Consider the following 8,260-nt stretch of genomic DNA (forward strand, 5'->3'; position numbering starts at 1 on the left):
GACAGGCGTCTTCCAAAGCGAAATGGACATGCCGTAGCTTGTCTTCACTGGTCCAGGCATTGAAAACGGCGACTCGGTCGTAGGCTTCGAGCGAGCTTTCCGTCTCTTCGAACGACGATCCGCGGAAGGTTGGCGGCTCCTTGGGCGTCCCGAGAAGGATCGGTGCGGGCGGCACAGCGTCTGTCATCGTCGCTGGGTCGAGGTCAGGGTCTTTGTTTGCCGGGTCTTTTCAGGTAGAGGCCCGTGCTCTGGCGGTAGACCTTGTTGCCTGCGGCTTGCTCGCTGCTCGGCCTTGGCGTCGACGTCTTCTTTGCGACTCGGGCTTGGTTCACGGCTTGACGGGGGCGTCCGGAACAAGGACGAACAGCACCTCCACCAGATGTCACGTGGTCGTGACGTTGACGAAGACCACAGGCGACATGTCCAAGATGAAACTCTTTATTTGGCCGAACTTGTGGCCGAGAAACGGAAAGTTAATTTACAGCAATACACACGGTATGCACTGATAGCGGCGAACAGAGCGCCGATCGTCGATCAACTGACAAGCGGTGAAGCGCGTCGACATTTATACATGTGCCGTCGAATATTCGAGCGTTATCGCTGGTTGTCGCGCATGCTCTAGAATAAGCTCGAGTGTTCGCGTCTTGCGCGCAATCTTAACAAAACGATCTACAATAATCGAGAAGCTTCTCGAATAATGAGGCGCGGTTTGCGCTGAGCGTTGCTGACAGTCTTTGTCGGCGAAAACCGAATACAGCAAAAGTGCTAATAAGAAACGCACGTGGCACTATGCATTGTGTACTTCAGTTTGAAAAGGGTATTACTGGGACTGCTATTTTTTCGCGCATGCATTGCAAGCACTAGCAAGTGCTGACTCCTTGGATAAGTTCTCCATCGAGGAGTAGTAAATGTAGTGGTCGAACTGTGTTGGTTTGGGGTTGTTGGTGGTCAAATATATTTGTATATCAATTTTCTTAGAGCGCACTTGATACCAACTTCTTTTCTGTATGATTCAACCGCTTCCTAGGGCTCGTTGAAGTCTGTCCTGTCTGTCACTGTACGAGCTTGTGGTGGCTTAGAGTGCAGATTGCCATTCTGAAATCTGAGGTCTCTGTCTTCTTGCTACTGTACAGGAACTTGAACAGAGGCAGTATAAAGTTTAGCTGGGGAAAAACAGCGCAATAAAGGACGAGGACGCAGGAACACAGTAGACTGGACGAGCGCTGAACTTACAACTGACATCTTTATTGCACCTAGCGCTGGTTTTTACTGCGCGTTAAACCGAGCACGTCATTCCAATCAAACCGCCAATCAAAAGCATCAGGTATGCAAACTACATTGTCACTGAAAGCTAACAAATGTACATGAATTAAACCATGCGCACGCATCTTCCACACTCAAATAAAATGAACAAAAGTGACAAACCGATAAAACTAGACTGTCAATGACTGACTGTCATTGACTGAACTCTCAATGACTGTTACCGCGGTAAGCGAGCCTGCGCCTGGAAAGTGGATTGTTGATTGTTTTTTTTTTTTGTCGTTTTTTCTGTTGCTCGTTCATCCTTCTTAGGAACTGCTTTTATCGGTTTGTCACTTTTGTTCATTTTATTTGAGTGTGGAAGATGCGTGCGCACGGTGTAATTCAAGTACACGTGTTAGCTTTCAGTGACAACGTAGTTTGCATACCTGATGCTTTTGATGTAATTACATATCCTTTTGCAGTAGGAGGTTTTGAGAGATGTCTGCTGGCATTAGCAATATTGCTTCAAGTTCGTCAGCCTGGCTATGCTTAAGTGTAGGCGGACCTTTGTCGTGGTCACAGTCATACATATGATACAGCGGTTGTTTCATAGATTTTCTAGAATTTGCTCCAACGAACATTCGATAATGGTGGAATCTGGCAGTGTCTGGAGCCATACTGTTGCCCATCCTTGTGGGAACTCTCGGGGATGTAAGCAGCAGGAACTCATAGGCCTGGGTGGTTCCCTTAGTTATATCTCGCTTGCACCCCCCCTCCGTGTACTGTGCATATGTCCTCAAGGACGAGTCGGTCCCTCTGTGCCAGCCAAACTAGCACAACTGTCTACATGTGCTTCACTCAATTAGTATAAGTGCAATGTAGTGCATGTTATGAAGCCACGTTACTCATGCGCTATTTATTTACTTGTTTCTTCATTCGTTGCCTACATTTCACCCGTGGGCATTGCAGAAAGAGGGCTCCAGCAACAATAACAACATTTGTACTGCACAAAGTAAACAGTGCTTGGAATCGCAGTGTTATGAATCCCAACATTGCTTGCGGAACACAATACCTGGCCTGAATGTTACAGATAACTTTGAAAAAGAAATATGTAGCATCCAAATGATAACAAACACAAAATACACACAGGTACATTGTTGAATATGGTAGTGGATGCACACGATATACAGAAATATTCTGCCATGACATTATCTGCAGATAATTCCGTGTAAACAAAATCTGAGTGGCACGTAGCTTGTACAACCTCAATCAGAAGTTTACGCTATTGATTTATAGCATGAAGGCACAATAAATTTGGCTAAGCCGTGACCACCTGGGTTTGTTGGTTTAACACAGCAGACGGCAACAAATACTGTCACCTTTTTCTTTACTTAATGATTGCAGGGTGATGAGACATGCCTCAGAGTATGAAGTCATTGATCTCTTTTAACCCTTTCAGATGCCGCCTATGAAGAACTGTCTGTAAATGTGTCAAATCGATATAATGTTATTTCAAGGCACTCAATATTATATTGCGACAAAAATAATATCGTAATACATTCATTTATGTGTGTTATAGTAATCATTCCTAATTTGTAACTAAATATCTGTTTATTCTGAACCCAATCATGCTCTGTTTTTTGCATAAATAGAATGAAGTCTCAGGCTGGAAATATAGTGCGAATTCGTTTACGGTTATGTCCATGTTGAACAAAGAAAAAGATGGTTGATCCCTTTGTCATACGAATCGGTATAACACGAAAGTGAAACGTGTCCTCACAGAAGTAGTTGATTGCTTTAGTGCACTGGTATATCTGAGCTTGTATAATGTGTATTGTTGTTTCGCAGATGTAGCACCGCCTGATGTCGACGCACTCACGTTGACGCCTAGTGGCACGTCTCCGTACCGACGACTAACGCCCATGATCATGATTTAACCCTTGCGGTAGCTGAAGTTCTTATCATATACGTGGACACCGCATACGCTGAATCCCGTGCAAATATGACATCAACAAGCACATAATAAACACTGATACTCAATATGCACTCCACAACGTCGTGAAACGCGAAGAGAGACGCTACGCGCGTCGTGTATTCCCTCTAGCGTGGCCGTTAATTCTCACAGGGCGAGCGTGGAACGCGGTTCGACAGCCAGGCGAGCGTCGGAGAGCTATTTTTCGACATGGATGGATGGTATGAGCGAGGTTTGGGCTAAAGCCGCCTCCTCGCGGTGTTAAAGCGTTGACAAAATTACACTTCTATTGGAAACGCACCGATCGAATGGGATGGTCGTAGTAACGGCGCGTTTTTTTTTTCGAACCTGGTGGCACACATGTCACGGCCCCATTATAAATGGGACGCTCATAACATCCATCTATTCAAGAGCTGTGTGAAAGGAAAGTGTGAAAGATAAAAGGCGCGTTCTTGCAACCTCCGCATTGTGTTTGACGGTAGCTCAGTGAGCTAAACGCCCGCCAGCCATCGTCGCGGACCGAGTGGTCATGGGTTTCATTCCTGTCACCGGAACTTTTTCTTATAGTTTTTTTCTTTGCCATTTGATGGCATTCATTTTGCTGACGTATTTCCGTGACGGAAATACGTCATGAAAATCTTGGTGGACCCCGGCATAAAACATTTTCGTGTTAAAATTATACTTTTGAGGTGGCTCGCTTCCCGCGACCCACGTCACTATTCACAGTCACTTTTGAAAACAATTTGTAAGACCATATGGCGATGAAAGAACATCAGTGGGCAAGAGAGAGAGAGAGAGAAATAACTTTATTGATAAAGTCCAGCGAACTTGACTTGGGGTAGGCCTCAACCCCGGCCTAGGCATCGGCCGCGAGCCCTTGGGCTCGGGCGGCTTCCTCGGCTCGCTGTTGTTCTTCGATTGCGGAGCTGAGCAGAGCCTCCTCCCAGCGCACCCTGCGGTTCGATACTGCTTCCTCGTGGTTTCCGTGTGCTTTGTCGTCTAAGCTCGAGCACTCCCATAGTATGTGGCCCAGTGTTGCCCTTGCATCGCACATCTTACATTTGTCTGTCAAATAGAGACCAGGGTAACAGAGACGAAATATAACTGGGTTTGGGTAAGTGTGTGTTTGCAGCTGCCGCCATGCAACTGCCTGCTTTTTATTTAATCTATTGTGTGGCGGTGGGTATTTGCGTCTTCCTAGCTTGTAGTGCTGCGTTATTTCATTGTAGCTAGTCATACGTTCCTCCCACTCCCACTCTTCTCCGCGTGGGACCTCGCTCGAAGCGGCGTCGGCGTTCGCAACGGCTCGGTTCGTGAGCTCTCGAGCCGCCGCGTGTGCCGCCTCGTTGCCGGCCAGCGGGGTTTCTGTGTGTGCGGGGGTCCATATAACGAAAGTGTCATTTTTGTTTCGGATTTTTCGCTCGTTATTAGTTAGGATTCGCAGTGCCTCTCGGGAGACCCGGCCGTTAGCATAGTTACGTATCGCCGCTTGCGAGTCACTAATTACTACTTCGGCCTCGGTGGTGGCCACTGCGAGGGCGATGGCCACCTCCTCGGCCGTCTCGGTGAGTGTGGTTTGCACCGTAACACTCGTCTTGCATATTCCTTCGCAGTTGACCACCGTGGCCACATAGCCACACCTGCGCGTGTATCTGGCCGCGTCCACGAATACCGCTTTCTTGCTATTCCCGAATTTCCTGTGCAAGTCCTGCGCCCTCTTATTTCTTCTACCGGCGTGATGATCCGGGTGCATGTTTTTGGGCAGCGGCGGAACTACTATTCTTTCTCTCACCGTCGCGGGTACGTCTGCTTTTTCACCTTGCTGCGTGTGATAGCCTATGCCTAGCTTTTCAAGGATGTGCCTACCCGTTTTTGTCTTTGAAAGTCGTTCGTATTGTGCTATGTCGTGCGCTTCTATTAATGCATCAAGCGTGTTGTGCAAACCTAGTTCCAACAATTTCATCGTGCTTGTGTTCTTCGGTAACCCTAAGGCTTGCTTATAAACTTTCCTGATTAAACAATCTAATTTCGCTTTCTCGGCTACCTGCCACTTTAAGTAAGAGGCAACGTATGTGATTCTACTAAGGACGAAGGCTTGCACAAGCCTAATGGTGTTGCCTTCTTTCATACCGCTGTGTCTGTTTGTAATGCGTTTTAGCAATCTGATGGTCTGATTTACCGCTTTTTCCAACCTGCGAATGGTTTCACCGTTGTGCCCATTGGCTGCGAGATGCAAGCCTAACACGCGTATAATGTCTACTTTGGGAATTGCGTGCCCTTCCGAAGTTGTCAGCCGTATCTCTTCTTGTGCGTTATTTCCGCTTTGTTCGCTTTCTTTGGGTTTGCGACCTCTGCGCGTAGGTTTGTAGACTAGTAGCTCGGATTTCTCAGCCGAGCAGGTGAGGCCCGTGCCCTCTAAAAAACTCTGAACCGTGTCGATGGCTCTCTGTAGCGTTTGTTCGATCTGGCCGTCACATCCCTGCGTTACCCACATGGTTATGTCGTCTGCGTACAGACAGTGGCAGAGCCCGTCAGTCTCCTCTAATTTAGGCGGTAACCGTACGAGTGCGAGGTTAAAGAGCATGGGCGAAAGCACCGAGCCCTGAGGGGTGCCGGCGCTGCCCATCTCTATCTCTCCGGACTCGAGAACGCCCAGCGTGATCTTCGCTGTCCCGTCCGTGAAAAAATCGCGCACGTAGTCGTATGTCCGTTTACCGAGTGCTAATTCCATTATTCGGATCAGTATAGCTGAGTGCTTGACGTTGTCAAACGCTTTCTTAAGATCTAGGCCTAATACTGCTTTGGTGGATCTAGTCGTGCTGTCTATTACCTGGTGGTTGATTTGTAGCATGGCGTCCTGCGTGGAGAGGTTCCTCCTGAAACCCAGCATGGTGTGAGGAATCAGGTCGCGGTCCTCGAGAAAGTTGGTTAGTCTCGCGAGGACCACGTGCTCCATGACCTTACCGACGCAAGACGTCAGCGATATCGGTCTTAGATTTTTCAGCTGTAGGCGCTTTCCCGGTTTTGGTATCATAACTATGCGGGCGGTTTTCCACTGTCGTGGAATCCGTCCCTTTTCCCAGCAAAACAAGCAAAACAAGCAGGTAGGACAACTTTTCAAGTTACTTTAGAAAATTTGGATCAATATGCTCTCGTTTTCAAATCTTTTACATCCGATGAGCAAAACTGTTAGCACTAATACCAGTGTCAGACAGTCACTTGACGTTAGCGATCAGGCCTGATGTGGATCGAATTTCTTTATCAATGTGGCTGCTTTACTTACGCTAGCTGCAAAAGGGAGCCAATCACTGCTGAAAAATTTGATCCCAAGCGGGCTTAATACACACCTTCGTGTATCGAAGCATTCTTGAACGGTTTCCATCATTTGAACCCTTTCCCTACAAAAGACGAGCTGGGCTCGTCGACACGGTTTGTACCAATCCCACCGAAAACGATCTGGGCTTGTCTACACTGAAAGAAGCGTTTGGGGCGGTGCAATTAAGCTACTCTGATTAATTTTGCTTAGTTTTCTGTGGCTTGAAGAAATAGTGCATTAAAAAATTAGAAACGCGCTCAAAGCATGCATTTCATGGAAAAAGGACTGGATTCTGGCAACCGCAATCAGAAAATAGCGTCCTCCTTTGTGCGCAAGCGGCTTGCGGGTGCCGGCAACAGCTCTGTTAAAAAAAAAACTCAGTGTGCCGGCGACTACACAGCACAGCATATTAAATGCGAAGCATTTCTTAGCGAACTTCTGCGACTTTGAGCTTATCTATCTATCTATCTATCTATCTATCTATCTATCTATCTATCTATCTATCTATCTATCTATCTATCTATCTATCTATCTATCTATCTATCTATCTATCTATCTATCTATCTATCTATCTATCTATCTATCTATCTATCTATCTATCTATCTATCTATCTATCTATCTATCTATCTATCTATCTAGCCGCCTACGACTTTGTGCTCTCCTGGCCGTTTCGTTGATCGGATGTATACCAAAATTGGTGTGTCATAACATGGCCTTATTACGAACATAAATGACAGGTCACATCATGAAAAACATGACACGCATGTCATGAACAGCATGATTTACATTCCACGGTCTTTGGGCTCTTGCGGCCGTTCCGTTAATTTCATATATACCGAAATTGGTACGGCGTGACAAGAGTTCATGACGAACATAATGACAGGTCCTAACATGCAAATCATGACGCGCATGTCATGTGCAGCATGATTTACATTACATGGTCTCGGGGCGCTCGCGGCCGTTTAAATGAAGGGATACATACGAAAACTGGTATGACGAGACATTTCTGTATGCGAACATAACTGACACGTGGTAACATGAAAATCATGATATGCATGTCATGTATGACATGATTTACATGCCACGCTCATGGCGCACTCGCGGCCGTTTCGCTAGATTCATATACACCAAAATTGGTATTGTGCGATGTGACTTTATGAAGAACATGAATAACAGGTGGTAGCACGAAACCCATGACATCCATGACATGTATGTCATGATTTAAATGCCACGCTCATGGTGCATTCGCGTCCGTTTCGCTTGCGTGATACACACCAAAATTGGTGTTACGCGACACGACTGTATGATGAACGTAAGTGAGACGTGCTAACATGAAAATCATGACATGCAAGCCATGTACGATCTGATTTACATGCCACGCTCATGACGCGCTAGCGGCAGTTTCAGTAGATTGATATACACCAAAATTGGTATTGCGCGATGCGACGGTATGAAGAATATGAATGACAGTTGGTAAGATGAAAACCATGACATGCATGTCATGTATGTCATGATTTACATGTCACGCTCATGGTGCATTCGCGTCCGTTTCGCTTGCGTGATATACACCAAAATTGGTGTTACGCGACACGACTGTATGACGAACGTGAGACGTGGTAACATAAAAATCATGACACACAAGTCATGCACGACCTGATTTACATGCCACGCTCATGATGCGCTAGCGGCAGTTTCAGTAGATTGATATACACCAAAATTGGTATTGCGC

Source organism: Rhipicephalus sanguineus, unplaced genomic scaffold (assembly GCF_013339695.2).
Source record: "Rhipicephalus sanguineus isolate Rsan-2018 unplaced genomic scaffold, BIME_Rsan_1.4 Seq588, whole genome shotgun sequence".
Taxonomy (NCBI): domain Eukaryota; kingdom Metazoa; phylum Arthropoda; class Arachnida; order Ixodida; family Ixodidae; genus Rhipicephalus; species Rhipicephalus sanguineus.